Source organism: Pocillopora damicornis, chromosome 1, assembly GCF_964200805.1.
Source record: "Pocillopora damicornis chromosome 1, jaPocDami1.2, whole genome shotgun sequence".
NCBI lineage: Eukaryota > Metazoa > Cnidaria > Anthozoa > Scleractinia > Pocilloporidae > Pocillopora > Pocillopora damicornis.
Genome location: NC_142670.1, coordinates 17,038,791 through 17,055,239, shown reverse-complemented (window position 1 = coordinate 17,055,239; position 16,449 = coordinate 17,038,791).

Below are 16,449 nucleotides of genomic sequence, written 5' to 3'. Positions count from 1 at the left end.
GTGGGGCGGGAGCCCAAAAACTATTTATGACAGAATGAAAAAATTATTCAAACATGAAGCAACAGGATAAATCACGGAAATCAATAACGCTTCAATTATACTATGACAAACTATGTGCGAGATTGCTAAAATCAGCAAATATGGCTTTTGCACGGCACAAAGCATTCATCAGGTTACAAGTTGATTGCTTATCATCATCATTGCTCATTTTAGGGGATTTTAAAGTCACACGCTGCGTGTCGGTTGACATTTGTTTCGAGTTTCAGCGTGCTACAACTTCGGCTTCTATAGACGAGAAAGTCTGCACTCTTGCAGGAGAGCAAATTTGAATAACTCTCTTAAACTAAGAACTGCGCTACTATCTAGAAAATAAAATTAAAACAGTTTTGTCGTTGTCACTTACCGCCATTGAACATTTCCATGCAGAACTCCGCAAAACTAACATCTGTTGCGTGACCCGAAGGCTTTACGTAGGAATTATTCAAGCGCGTTGTTCCTGCTGTCTGCTAGATAACAATTTCATAATAATCTGCAGATCTCTAAGATTATTTGCTTCCTTCGATCGTAAAGTATCTGCATTTTTTTTGCAAGCATTCTAGTACTACATTTAAATCTACATCTCTCTCGACCGAGTGTTGCCGGAGTTTAATTGCATGACTTGTCAAATTTATTAAGAATGAGCCTGTAGAAATTGCGAATTTCTCGGGCGGAATTGCTTTTGATTTCTCAGTTGATGTTGTCGCAAACACAGTTTTTTTGGAGTCACGAAACAAAAAACTTATCAGACCTGGTCTCATGTTCTAATGGAAATAAATAGCTAATAAAAACACATCCTCTTGAGAAACAAAGTCATAAATAGCAGGGGTTCTTTCAGGAAACAAATAGTGATACAAAAGGTTTCAGTTCTGGTCGATATTGACTTTTCATAGCCTACTTCCAAATCTGAGGGAACGCGCTGAGGGAATTAAAATAACATACATGTGTGAAATTGCAAGAAGGAGAATAAAAATTAAAATAAAGAAAAAGGAGAAAACATAGGAACCTGCGTTGCAAGGTGCAGATATCTTTCGAGCCAGAGCTACACACCTTGGCCAGACACCACGCAAAAAAATTAGAAAGGGTGCTGTATACCGACTGACTCGCACGTGCACGCAGGAAAGGCCATGACAATTAGCGAAAATAATAGCAATTACTGACGATATTTGCCGTAGAAAACAGGCAAATAAAATAACAGAAGGATTAGGAACTTTCTAGAAGTGTTTTCTTGTAAAAAAAAAACAAACAAACAATTTTTACTTCTCATGAAAGGTCACGCAGTCACGCTACAAATACTATTTCTGTGTGGAAGTTTTTGATGGTAGAAAGTGGGAAAAAACATTTTCCAGTCTTATATTCTGAAAATATGGCGCAGTTAATGAATTTTATGGGGTTAGTGATATTTCCTTTCAAGTGAAGGGGCCGATTTTCCCGTTATCCGCGGTCTAAAAAAACGAAGCTGTTACACGCATGAACTTGGACGTCAACAAGCACGCGACATTTGACTTTAAAATCTCCTTTCCTGTTATGGTTTCCTTGTTGTAAACTGTGCAATAATGATAATAATTAATCAAATTACAGACTAATGAATATTTTGTTCTGTAGAAGAGCCCTAGTTGCTGATTTTAGCAAATCTCCAAAGTAATAAACGACATCACAAAAAAACGCTACGATTTTCCCATCGATTTTTCGCTTACACGCATCTCTCTAAATGTGAAATTTTCCATTCCAACGAAAAATCTCGAAAGTTTTTTACATTTTTTAGCTTTCTTTGATCAATCATCTTGTATGAAGAGCTAAAAAATGTAGGTTCATTTGGTCAAGGGACCGGCTAGAGCCAGAATTGCGTGATGGGTGTAGTTAAGAGAAACTTGTCACAGTCGCAGATTTTAAAAGGCATCCAAGAGAAAAATTGGGTAATTCCCAAATATTTTTTTGTTGGTTTTAAGCGATGAGATGATTGATTATAAAGGGGATTTAAGATTAGTGTTACAGCTTTCTGGCAAGGGGAGATATTTGACCTTAAAGTTGTCTAATATTTGGATGAATCGAAACGTCTAAAAACGCAGTCGTTTATTTGCCTCTGTGATTGACAAGACGTCAATTAAATTGACTGATACTGGCATCACACACTAACTAAGGATGTAATAATAAGTGTGCAGATTCTCAGAGTAATTGGTTAAATACCATCGCAGTGAGAGCTTCATATATTCTTTATTCCCCCAGAAAAAACCAAAACAGAAACCACTTTGTCTTTTTGAGTTTTGGGGTAGACCCTTTAAACTGCCAAGGTTTTATTGAAATCGGTGAGATGGCATGTAGCACGACTGCCCTGTGCTCTCGTAAACAAAATCTTAAGAACAAAAATTAGCATCCCAAAAAAAGCTTTTAAACTATCAAAGCGTCATGTTTCCCCTTAAGCTTGGAATCCCTTGCGACGTTTTCGCGTCAAACAGCTTTATACTTCAACTCAACTTTATCTACATTCACGTTTGAAGCTTGTTTATTTCGAACATTCGATCTTTCAATTTCTCATCGCGAAACCTGAAAAAAGGAAACAGTCTTTGGTTAAAATCAAAAGCAAATCCCGTACCGGAAAGGCGGAAACATGTCTGAAAATATATAAAATATAGTCTTGTGCGTGTCAAAGGGTCATGGTTTGCCCAACCTTCAATGATTTGCGAAGATGGAACAGTTTTTTTTTCTTTTGTTTTCGCTATACTCTATTACCGAAACGTACTTGTAGTATGTACGAAAACAGTGAGATGATATAGCACAAAGAGTTCATTGTAACTCCTATTAGCCTGCAACTATTGCAAGTGCAAATCTCACGTGCGTTGCTTCGGGATAGCTAAGCAATGAAGCACACTTTTTTATCGGTTTACAGTCATGTATAACTACTCGCGATGTTGAGAGAACGCGAAAAAATTTTTTAAACAATGATGTGCTTCCATGGAGTCGTTGTTAAATTTTACAGATAGTGTTTAGAGTGCTTAAACTTGCCAAAAACTATCAAGTGAAGGTTGAAATCGCGGACAGCAAGCGGAATTGCCATAAATTTTGAGTAACAAAGGTAACAAAAGTCACAAAGACGCGAAAACTAAATGTAAAAGCATCTAAAACCTGGGTATAACTTGCAAGCTGCGGCAAAACGTATTATGCCATTTAGAAATCAAATACGAAAGCCAAACGTAACGTTCGGTACTCCTGTCTAATTCCCTGCTTTTAGTTTATCTAATTAAATATCCATCGCTGGGAATTATGGTATTTAAAAACCTTGTTGATAGTGGCTTTATTAGGGTCGTAATAATATATCACATCCGACAAACCTTATGGCCTCATGCAATGCGCGTATAGACCAAAGAACGAAATTACGAATTACGCCGGTACCATCACACCGCCGATGAATTGTTAATACGTTTGTATTTTTGAGCGCTGGTGGGTATAATTGTACGTTATTGTTCGCTAAGGTATTAAATTGTAAAATTATTCCAATTTCTTCGAGAAGTTGACATCTTCCAGGTGTAGCGAGAGATTTTTAAGGGGAACGTACGAGAAGATAGTATCGAACGCTGCAGACCGTCCAAAGTTAGTGGTCAGGGGGCATGCTCTTACACAAAATGTTTAACTCTAAGGTCCCGGAGTGCCATTTCCTGCGTTTTTTTGCGGGAAACTTTAGGTAAATAAATACCAAGGGAAATGCACTTGTTAGTGGTTTAGTTTCCCCACCTCTAGTATTATCAGTAAGATACAAGTTTACGGCTGGCTGCGGAAAGTAGTACATACATTTGTACACCGGTATCATGCAGTTATGTAATTCTATGACTTTAGCAAAAGGCATTTGCAGAAATGAGGTATTTCTTGGACTGACTTTTCATTGCCACAACGAAAAATACTGAGACTAGTTCATGAAACTTCTGACGTCATTTTACCCGAATCACTTTGTGCACTGGAGAATTTCGCCTGCTACAGCTCGCGAGACACTGACAAACGTGTGCTTGTTTTGTCACATCGTTCATGACCCATAGCGTAACCAGATAGGTATCCAATTTGATCTCTATTAATGCTGTTTTATCAGTCTCAGAATAAATTTAAACTTTCTCGCTCATAAAAGTATCTTTAACGCCTCGGTGGAAGTTAAATGGGTACTCGCCTTTAAACTGGATTTTACGCAGTTTAAAACAAAAGACGAGTGTTTTTGTAGTTTCTGCTCCTGCTTCGCGCCCTCAGGTAAATCTCTCTCCCGCTCCCTTTTACCACAGGCTCCATTTTCCCTAGTCCCCCCTGTCCCCCTCCATTAAGACCAAAACCTAAGTAAAAATTGACAACCTGATAGATAAAGGTCTTAACTCAGTGGGCTTGTGGCACCTCAATTTCGAAGAGGCCACCTCTGCGCATGTTCAAAAACTCAATCTGACCTTCATTAATTAGTGTAACCTACTAAACACCGCCTTTAAATGATGTTTTGTTAGGTTTTTGTATAACAACCAGATGAAGGAAGTACCATCAGGCATTTTTAGTACAAACACCTGGCTGGGGTTCATGTAAGTTTATACCCTGTTTATTTATGCGAAATATGCCTTAAATCCAAATCTGCCAAACAGTTAAGTAACTTTTTATCCAAATGTCCTCTTCCCTCTAATTCTGATGTACCGTACACTTGGACCCACCTCTCCTTGTTTTAACCTCTGCTGAACACTATGTGCCACTCCTCGTTTCCCTATAAAATGAGCAGCCCCAGCAATAAACCTTTGAGGCTGTGTGGTCACGTAGTTTGAAATGGGTAAATAAGAATTCGAAATGTCTGCTCAAGTATGTGTCGCAGACAACATTCTATGGACGAAACTCCTTCTTTGCCGAAATTTTCATATTCACGGATAAAGCAGGACTCTAGTGATTGCGCTAATATAAGAGTCGGTGACGATTGAAGGGGTCTTTTTAAAACAAAAATTGAGATTATTAAAAACAAACGAGCACACGATCTTTAGAGATCAAAAAGATAAATGAAACGGACACAAAAGAGAAGCATATATTTCAAAAAGAAGGTTTCGGAGATTTTGTGACAAAAAATTAAACTATACCTGTCGATAACTGTAAATTTGTTTTTGTTTTTAACGTAAATATTTGTACGCTTTGGTTATCTGATCGGCAGTCAGCCAAGATTCTCAAACCACTGCTGAATGACTGGCAGTAAGAAATTTCTTTAAAAAGTTAACAAATTGAGAGAAGCTACACAACCCAAGTTATTATATATCGATAAGGAACTGCCGAGTGATCCCGAAGTGATTTATAAATCTATTGTCTCGCGCTCGGTCTCAGAGTTCTGAGCCATGGATGTTGACACTTAATTCAAAATTGCAAGAGTTCGAGTGCTGGTCACGGCATTCAAATAACTAAATGACTAGCAGTTGGAAATTTGCTGAAAATTTAGGAAATTGAGACGACCCATACATTCCTAACCATTATATGTTGTGATGAAGAATTTCTAATAGCGATCTTGAAGAAATTTATAAATCTCATATCTAGCGTTCGGCTTACGTTGACTCAGAATACATGTATTTAGAAAGCCCTCGATATCACACGGGATGTATTGAATGCGCTTTAATCGCAAAAAGAAAAGAAAAAAAATGAAAAAGAAATAAGAATTACATCGTAACAGACTGGCAGGGGTACTACTAGTTCGAATTTAAGTCTTTCCTCTTTAAGAACTGTTGATAACTAACAACTACTCAGCGAAGTTGAAGTAACTAGTGGTAGATTTACCAAGCCGCAAAACGGCGCTTTAAGTATCCACCATTAATGCTGATGTGAGTAGTTGTTTTGGTGAATACTGTATACTAAAACAGTGAGATAGTATAGCATTAAAATATTGTTGAAACTCATTTATTCCCGCAACGATTATATAGCGTTGTAGTGCAAATCCCACGCAAATGTCTTGGCGATACAAAGCTAAGGATATTCAGAGTTTGAGTAGCTTTTCACTGCGCCCCTTCAGCGTTTTCCACTGTGTCAGTAGATACCTTTCACAAATTCTGGAAACCATCTGAATTTTTTTTTGAAAAGCTAAGGTCGACAGTGGAACGAGAAAGGCACTCTTAAACCTGCAGAGTGACCTGGCCTAATTTCTTCATTTCTGAAACAATTAGTTACCATGCGTGGATTAGACTTAAAGCGAAGTTTTACCTGAAAAAGGGAGATTTTTGCATCATTTGTAACAGCCATGGTTTTCATCAGAACCATAGCAGACTATACATCACTGGAAAGCTATTGGCCTGAAGATTATGAAAATGTATATTTGAATGTGGTATTTATTTTTGTAACCTGATACCAAGCCCTTAAAATACTCTAAATTACAGTGGCCCTAAAAATAATTGGACTGAAGAGACAATAGTAGGGTAAAGCGAAATGCTCTGATGGACAGTTTGTCCTTTTAACATTTCAGTTACAGTGTAATAAGAATTTTTTTTCCTTGTCTCTCTTTTTTTTTTAATGATTTACTATTTTGCGTGGAGTGACAGGAATATTTAACGTTTGAAAAAAGGGTATTGAACCAGACATAGTTTTGTTGAGATTTTCTAGTTACATTACCTTAGATACAGATATAAGAAAAGTTGTTTAAAACAGATCGCAAAAGTATAGCATACAATAAGCATGAAAGAAGCATTATTTAATGCAAACCTTTTTTTTATTCCGTTGCGACACCTCCATGTACGAAAAATCTTGTAATAATAATAAGATGTATATTTTAGGCCGTCATATCAGAACATGAGAAAAGAAATAACAACTTTTTTTCGAGCACTCTTATTCACTGAAAGTTGCAATTGAAAATACATTAATTTATTTTTGATGGGCAGTTAAACAACAACTTAGGACTTAACTTTTAATTCTTTAATAACGTTACTAGACCACACCACGTCTGAGGGCGGAGAAATCGAAAGACAACGACATCGAACCGTGTTTCGTTTGTACTGATTCAAACGTCGTCCAACTGTTTTGTTTACTCGTGGTACACTACTTTCTTTTAACAAAACTTGTTTAAAGTTGTCTCAGCTTGGATTAACATTGCACGGAGTCGTCGTTTAAATTTACAAAAGTGTTTAGAATGCTTTAACTTGGCAACAATTATCAAGTGAAAGTTGAAATCGCCGACAGCAAACGGAATTGCCGTAAATCTTGAGTACACGTGTACATTCGAAGGGTTTTTTTTTTACCTGTCATTTAGATAAAACTAAAAAAACTGAAAAACTGAAAACTCGGTAAAACTGAATTTAAAACTTAAAAAAAAGATATCGTTAGAAAACTTCAATCTTTGTAGACACTTGGAAATTGCAAGAGTTGACTGCCGGTCACGGTTCTCAAATAATGAAATGACTTGCTGTCGAGACAACCCATACATTCCAAACTATAATATGTTGATGAGGAACTTCTAAGCGATCTCGAAAAGATTTACAAATCTCATATCTAGCGTTCGGTTCACGTTGACTCAGAATTATTTCACTCAGAAATTCCGTGATACCATGCGGGATGTTTTGCATGCGCTTTAATTACCAAAAGAAAAAAAAGGATAAGGAAAAGGAAGAACAATTACATCGTAACAAATTGGTTGGTGTACCACTTGCTCGAGTTTAAGTCTGTCCTCTTTAAAAAATTCTTGACAGCTAAAAACTATTCAGCGAAGTGGAAGTAGGTAGTGGTAGATATTTATCAAACCGCTGATGATATTGACCAATGATGCTGATGCGAGTAGTTGTTTTGTTGTATACTAACACAGTGAATTAAAAACTAACTATTCAAACTAAATTATTCCTGCATCGATTACAATGCTTTCGGGCGCAAATCTCCCAGCGGTGAAAAACTGAGAATATTCGGAGTTTGACAAGCTAATCAGAGCGCCCCCTCAGCATTCTCTACTGTGTCAGTATATACCTCTCACGAGTTCTGAAAACTATCAGAAATCTTTTTTTATTTTTTTTTTATTTTTTATCTAAGGTCGATAGTGGAACGAGACCTTCAGAGTGAGCTAGCGTCATTCTATAAAACAATAATATACCATGAGTGAATTAGACTTAAAATTGATACAAAATGCTCTAAATTACAGTAGCTCTAAAAATAATTGGACAAAAGAAGGAATAGTAGGCAAGAAGGAAATGTTCTCATCGACAATTCTTTTCCAAATTTCAGAGATGTTTTGCCTTCTTCTTGTTTTCTTTTTTTTAGAGCGTTAACACTTGGATTAGGAAAAGTCACTGGTAAAATGCATCGATTTAGAAAAATTCGTCTCCCTAAATGTTAATTTTTCTTCATAAAATGAGCAGCCTTAGCAATAGACCTTTTCAGTTGTCACGAAATTTAAAATGGTTACACAAGAATTCGAAATGGAAAGAAAAGTGAACGCTATGATATAAAACAGAATATGAAAGTGACCTCAAACAAAAACTTTTTTAACAAAAACTTTCCCTAATCCGGTTGTGAACTAATTTACTTTGGTGTTTATTTCCACAAACTTAAGTTTATAACTTAAACAAGCCTAAACAGGAAACTTTAAAAAAGGAAACAAAACCCTTGGTTAAATTCCAAAGCAAATCCAGGACCGAAAAGGCACAAAACTTGTCTGATAATAAATAATATACAGTCTTGAGCGTGACAAAGTGTTGTGGTTTGTTTACCCAACCTTCAATGATTTGCGAAGCTTGAATATTTTTTTCCCTTGCACTGCGTGTAATGAAATGGAATTTTTGGAGCTGAGATATTTCACGATACCCGACGAGTCGCAGATCGGAACGCAACGTGTCGGGAAACGTGGCGTGTCGGAGAGTGTCGTGTTCCTGACACCCACGACAGGGCGTGTCATGACAAGTCATGTCCTGTGTACGTTAATCGCAGCGTGTCAAAGAATATCAAGGGTCTCATACTTAACGGCACGGATATATTTTGTCGTAGAATAAATTTATTTTGCATACCTTTGTCCTAGCAAATTACTTGGAAACCACAAACGCTTGTGCTGTTTTGTCCCTTCAGAATTTTATAGTTAAAAAGGCTTGGAGAACATATGACCGACTGTTCAGTTGTACATCTCTAGTGATCTCAAGGATTCGAAATGGCTGAAACCTCATTTCTTGAAAAATAATAATCCATGCGGGAATATATCCAAAATAGAACACGATACGTCCAGACATTTTTAGCAAAAATACCTTGCTATCGGACCTATGAGTTTATACCTGCGACATTTATTCACAAGGCGCCTTAAATCCAAGGTAATGTTTTAAGCATCGCTTTATTGACACTAACACTCTGCAGTTTGCAGACATTTGGTGTGTTTCCTGACCATCCTTAAATTGGTGCAATATACTAAACACCGCCTTTAAATGATTTTTTATCAGTTGGTTGGTCTACAATCAGGTGAAGGGATTACCAAAACGTATCGTGGCATTTCGAAATGAAAGCGAAAAGCCAAACGTAACGTTCTGTACTCCTGTCTAATTCCCTGCTTTTAGTTTATCTAATTAAATATCCACCGCGGGGGAAATATGATGTTTAAAAGTCTCGTTGTCATGGCTTTCTAAGGGTCCTACTAATACATTACATCCGACCTTGTGGCTTCATGCAATACAAATAAGTAGCGACAAACGAAATTAAGAATTACGCCGGTACCGTCACACCGCCGATGAATTGTTGATAAGTTTGTACTTTTAAGCGTAGCGCAGGTGGGTATTATTGCACTTTATTGTTCGCCTAGTTGTCACATTGTAAAATTATTCCGATTTCTTCGAGAAGTTGAAGCGTGAGATTTTTTTAAGGTGAACGCACTAGAAGATAATTTCGAGCGCTGAAGACCATCTAAACTAAGGGGTCTGGGGGCAGAAAATGTTAACATCTTGGGTGTCGGAAATGCCATTTCCTGCGTTTTATTGCAGGAAAATTTAGGTAAATAAATACGAAGGAAAATGAACTTTCTCCGCGATTCGTATGATATCGGTTTTCAAGCGCAATTTAACGCGGAATTCCCTCGTCAGGTAATTAATTTTTCTTGCATTGCATAATTGAATGAAAATAGGAGAAAAAGAAAACAGTTATAATCTTGTTTGTTTTTGTCCTGAGTGCGCGCCCCAGAAAGCCATTTCAAAGTCAACTATTAGAACTGTCATTGCGTTAGCGAATAGGAAGCGTGGTCAGTTGTACACGGTTGAATCTTCGACGACTTTATTTGTACCTTGTGCTTGTTTTTATATTTGTTTTCAACCTTTTAACAAGCTTCACACTATATTGAGGATAATAGATGTATTTCACTGAGTTTATAAGCCGTCTATCTTAACATCTTTGTTCAAATTTTCCAAATCATTTACTCGAGAAGGAAAATCATTGACACCTTTCGCCTTTTTGGTGGCAAAACCGTTGTCGCTTCTTTGTCTTGTTCGGTTGAACTTTTGCTTGCCATTTTCTGGGCCATGTTCACAGGATTTGCTCGCTTTTATACCTCTCTAAGAATTTGTAGTTCATTTCGAAACAGGGAAGAACCTATGGCTCACTATCAAAAACGCTTTTGTTTGTTTTTGGCTCTTCAGTAGGTGACAATGGCTTTGAAAACGCTTTTAAATGACATTGTAGAAAACTTTGCTGACAGATGCTAACAAACTCCTATTTCTCCAAGCAAAAGGACATTAATCCGGAAGTTAAAATTTGCGAAACAAAACGTTGCGGAACATGCCCCTATTTAAAACAGGGTAAAGAGCTCACCTTCTCAACCACGAATGAAACATTTCGGATGAAACACTCAATGAACTGCACCTCAACGAACTTGATTTACGTAATAACATGCATGTGCAGGATTTGGACATAATTATATAGGAGAAACCGGTGATGTCCTGAGAAATAGAGTGACAGTTCATAAAAAACAAATTAGAGACCCACACACACGTATGCTGGGAGTCAGCAAGCATATTGATGGATGTGCGGCAGGATTGACCCCTCAGTTCACTATCTTTCCGTTTCACAAGATTCTCAGCCCCTCCGAGGTGATGAGAAAGAACAAAGAGAGGTCTTTTATTTCGAAATATAAACCCGTTCTTAATGACTTGAAATTACGCTAATTGCTCGCGCGCGCTTCAAATTACAATAACCATTATTATTGTAATTACAATTAGATCGGTGACGTAACAAGTCAATAAACACACATTGCTATGCCTGAAGAGCCGCAATATATATATACATGTTTGAATGTGGGGGTAGAGTCTACCTTTGCATAAAGTGCTCAATGCTGTGGTAGCAGAGCTAAGTATACATAAGTTAAAGAATTAAAGAGGACGCATCGATTCTCTGTGACTCTGAGTTTCGCGCTTATAAGCGCTCGTCAGAAAGTTCTGTCTGACGAGCGCTTAGGCGCGAAACTCAGAGTCACAGAGAATCGATGCGTCCTCTTTAATTCTTTAACTTATGTATATGTATATTTATATATGTATATATCATAAACGTTGTCTTTACTTCGTTGTGACAACCCAATATATGAAAAGTTACGTAATGATAACGTGTATATTTTGGGCCTTTCTATCCAAGAATGAAAAAATAAAACAACTTTTTAGAGGACTGTTATTCTCTGAACTTTGTTCTCGTATACCATGCAATTGAAAATACATTTACTTATTTTTGATAGGCGATTGGACAACAACCAGTTGAAGAACTTACCATCAGGCATTTTCAGTAGCAATACCCAGCTGCAGTGGCTGTAAGTTTGGAGTCTCCCTCAATATTGGTATTAGAGGAACGCATGGAACCCAACCATCAAAGCAGATATTTGAATGCGTGGGTGCTATCGCATATTATGGTTTATATCCTCATAGAACCGCGTTAACACTTGGATTAGGAAAAGTCACCTGGAAAATACATCGGTTTAGGAAAATTCGTTCGCCAAATAGATCGTCAGAGAGAAATTTAAAGGCAAACTTGTTAAATTAATAATTCGAGGATGGAATTTCCCCCTTAGACCCTTCCTTCTTTCTCAAGTACTCAAGTTATCAAGTAAAGAATATTCTATGCGGTTCAGTGTTCAGGTCTGTGTGTCAGTTCTCTTCTGATTATTAACCTTTACAAGGAGAGATGACAAAAAAAATTTTTAAAAAATCAGCCTAGTGACAACTGTAGCCTTGTTCAATTTAACCGAGCCCAGTTTGAATGAGCCAAACACTCGAAGTGCCATAACTAAGAATAAGAGTTCAAAAAGTGTCATGCACCCTTAATTCCTCTTCAAGCGTCTACGAAACAATATTACGGTATGCCATAAATTTACAAACTTTGCAAATCTGAAGAAATTAATTGAGAGGTCATACTCCACAAGGTGCATTTGAACTAACGGCACTCAGAAATTTGTTGGCGATCATGAAATAAAAATCCTGATAATGATTTGTGATAGGGAACAAAACCAGGTAATGGGACAGGGCTTTTCTCCCTGCTGATATCCGTTATTTTCGAGCGCTTAAATTAGGGTAGTTGCCATTATGTCCTTTTTCCAAGCCTTTTGGCCATGTTTCCGTTAAACGTCGACTCCCGTGCGACATTTTCGTGTCAAAATAGCTTTATACTTCAACTCAAGTTTGTCTACATTTGCCTTCAATGATTGCGGAGCCGCTGGAACTTGTTTTTCCCTTGGTTTTAACCTTACCCGACTACCGAAACGTACTCGTAGTATATACAGAAACAGTGAGATAAGATAGCACAAAGAGAGGCAGCGCGTCAAACAGTTATAACGCAAGGAAATTTTCCTCATACTCCTCCGCCCGGTTCCGTCTATCCAAGACATTCTGTATCATTAGTTCAGTGCTTTTCCTTTCAAACTTCTTTTAGTATCTTTACCTACCCTACCCCCCCAACATACAACAAGTCAATATCGCCTCGCCTAGAACAGTGAAGCATAAAAATAAGATATTAGCGCTTTTTTTTTTGCCGCAATATTTTCATTTATTTTTTTGGTGCTTCAGCTTGGCAGCTCAATTTAAAGAAAATGAATTAGAATATGGGAAAATGCTGACACACTTCGGCGTTTGATTCTTTGTGATTTAAGTAATGACGGTTTTTTATATTTTCAATGACCTCGGTATTTAGCGCTCATTATTAAGTATTTCAGTAACTTATAAGTTATTGTGAACGTAGTACTTAGATGCAAGACCACATAAGCACCAGCTTTAACAAATATCGTGTTGAAATAAAGTGGATGTGGGTATAAAAACAAGAGTCACAAAGATTTTGTCGTTTGAGACTTACACGGAAGACATTGAATTTGGAGAAAATCAGTTTGATGATATCACAAGATACTACTCATTTATTAGGTCAGGTGACATGTCTAGAGAAAAATATTAATTAATACATATCCGAGAAAAATATTAATAAATAACGAAACAAGGCTTTATTGCAAAGTAGATTGCTAATGAAAAATTGTCAGAAGATTAAATGAGGTCCTTCGCGTGCGGATAATATAAATCCCGGTTACTTAGACAAGAGAAAAAGAAATAGAAATCTCTTCTCTCTTGTTGTTAATTCAAGACCTATAAAGGGAGCATGGCCGAAAGAGTCCGGGGTAAAGTGGGGCGGGAGCCCAAAACTATTTATGACAGAATGAAAAAATTATTCAAACATGAAGCAACAGGATAAATCACGGAAATCAATAACGCTTCAATTATACTATGACAAACTATGTGCAAGATTGCTAAAATCAGCAAATATGGCTTTTGCACGGCACAAAGCATTCATCAGTCTATAATTTGATTGCTTGTCATCATCATTGCTCATTTTAGGGGATTTTAAAGTCACACGCTGCGTGTGGGTTGACATTTGTTTTTAGTTCCAGCGTGCTACAACTTCGGCTTCTACAGACGAGAAAGTCTGCACTCTCGCTTGAGAGCAAATATCAATAGCTCTATTAAACTAAGAACTGTGCTACTATCTCGAAAATAAAATTAAAACAGTGTTGTCGGTGTCACCGCCATTGAACATTTCCATGCAGAACTCTGCAAAACTAACATCTGTTGCGTGACCCGAAGGCTTTACGTAGGAATTATTCAAGCGCGTTGTTCCTGCTGTCTGCTAGATAACAATTTCATAATAATCTGCAGATCCCTATGATTATTTGCTTCCTTCGATCGTAAAGTATCTATATTTTTTTTTCAAGCATTCTATTACTACATGTAAATCTACATCTCTCTCGATCGAGTGTTGCCGGAGTTTAATTGCATGACTTGTAAAATTTATTAAGAATGAGCCTGTAGAAATTGCGAATTTCTCGGGCGGAATTGCTTTTGATTTCTCAGTTGATGTTGTCGCAAACACAGTTTTTTGGAGTCACGAAACAAAAAAACTTATCGAACTTAGTTTCATGTTCTAATGGATATAAATGGCAAATAAAAACACATTCTCTTGAGAAAGAAAGTCATAAATAGCAGGGGTTCTTTCAAGAAACAAATAGTGACAGAAAAGGTTTTAGTTCTGGTCAATATTGACTTTTCATAGCCTACTTCCAAATCTGAGGGAACGCGCTGAGGGAATTAAAATAACATACATGTGTGATAATGCAAGAAAGAGAATAAAAATAAAAATAAAGAGAAAGGAGAAAACATAGGAACCTGTGTTGCAGTGTGCAGATATCTTTCGAGCCAGACCTACACACCTTGGCCGGACACCACGCAAAAAAACTCGAAAGAGTGCTGTATACCAACTGGCTCGCACGTGCACGCAGGAAAGGCCAAGACAATCAGCGAAAATGATAGAAAATGCAGACGATATTTGCAGTAAAAAACAGGCAGATAAGATAACAGAAAGATTAAGAACTTTCTAGAAGTGTTTTCTTGTAAAAAAAGAACAAACAAACAATTTTTGCTACTCATGAAAGGTCAAGCAGTCACGCTACAAATACTATTTTTGCGTGGAATTTTTTGATGGTGGAAAGTGGAAAAACATTTTTCAGTCTTATTTTCTAGAAACATGGCGCAGTTAATGAATTTTATGGGGCTACTGATATTTCCTTTCAAATTAGTGGGCCGATTTTCCCGTCATCCGCGGTCTAAAAATACAAAGCTGTTACACACATGAACTTGGCCGTCAACAAGCACTCGACATGTGACTTTAAAATATCCTCTCCTGTTACAGTTTCCTTATTGTGAACTGTGCAATAATGAAATTAAACAATCAAACTACAGACTAATGAATGTTTTGTTCTGTACAAGAGCCCTAGTTGCTGATTTTAGCAAATCTCCAAAGTAATAAACGACAAAAGAAAAAACGCTACGATTTTCCTATCGATTTTTCGCTTACATGTATCTTTCTAAATGTGAAGTTTTCCATTCTCACGAAAAATCTCGAAAGTTTTTCAAAATTTTAAGCTTTCTTTGATCAATCATCTTGTATCAAGAGCTAAAAAATGTAGGTTCATTTTGTCAAGTGAACGGCTAGAGCCAGAAATTGCGTGACAGGCTTAGTTGAGAGAAACTTGTCACAGTCGCAGATCTTAAAGGGCATCAAAGAGAAAAATTCGGTAGTTCCCAAATATTTTTTTGGTATTTTTCAGAGATAAGATGATGGATTATAAAGGGGGATTAAGATTAGTGTTACACCTTTCTGGCAAGGGGAGATATTTGACCTCAAAGTTGTCAAATACTTGGATGTATCGAGAAGTCTAAAAACGCAATCGTTTATTTGCCACTGTTGATTGACAAGACGTGAATTAAATTGGCTGATACTTACGTCACACATTAACTAAGGATGTAATAATAAGTGTGCAGATTCTCAGAGTAATAGGTTAAATACCATCGCAGTGAAAGCTTCATATATTCTATATCCTCCCGGAAAAAAACCAATACAGAAACCGCTTTGTCTTTTGAATTTTGGGGTAGACCCTTTAAACTGGCAAAGTTTTATTGAAATCGGTGAGATAGCATGTAGCACAACTGCCCTGTGCTCTCGTAAACACAATCTTAAAAACAGACATTATCATCGCAAAAAAGTTTTTAAACTATTAAGGCGTCATGTTTTCCCTTAAGCTTGGAATCTCTTGCGACGTTTTCGCGTCAAACAGCTTTTACTTTAACTCAACTTTATCTACATTCACGTTTGAATCTTGTACATTTCTAACTTTCGATATTGTCAATTTCTCATCGCGAAAACTGAAAACAAGGAAACAAAGTCTTTGGTTAAAATCAAAAGCAAATCCAGTACCGAAATGGCAGAAACATGTCTGAAAATATATAAAATATAGTCTTGTGCGTGACAAAGGGTCATGGTTTTCCTAACCTTCAATGATTTGCGAAGTTGGAACAACTTTTTTTCCTAGGTTTTCGCCATACCCTATTACCGGAACGAACTTGTAGTATGTACGAAAACAGTGAGATGATATAGCACAAAGAGTTAATTTTAACTCCTACTAGCCTGCAACTG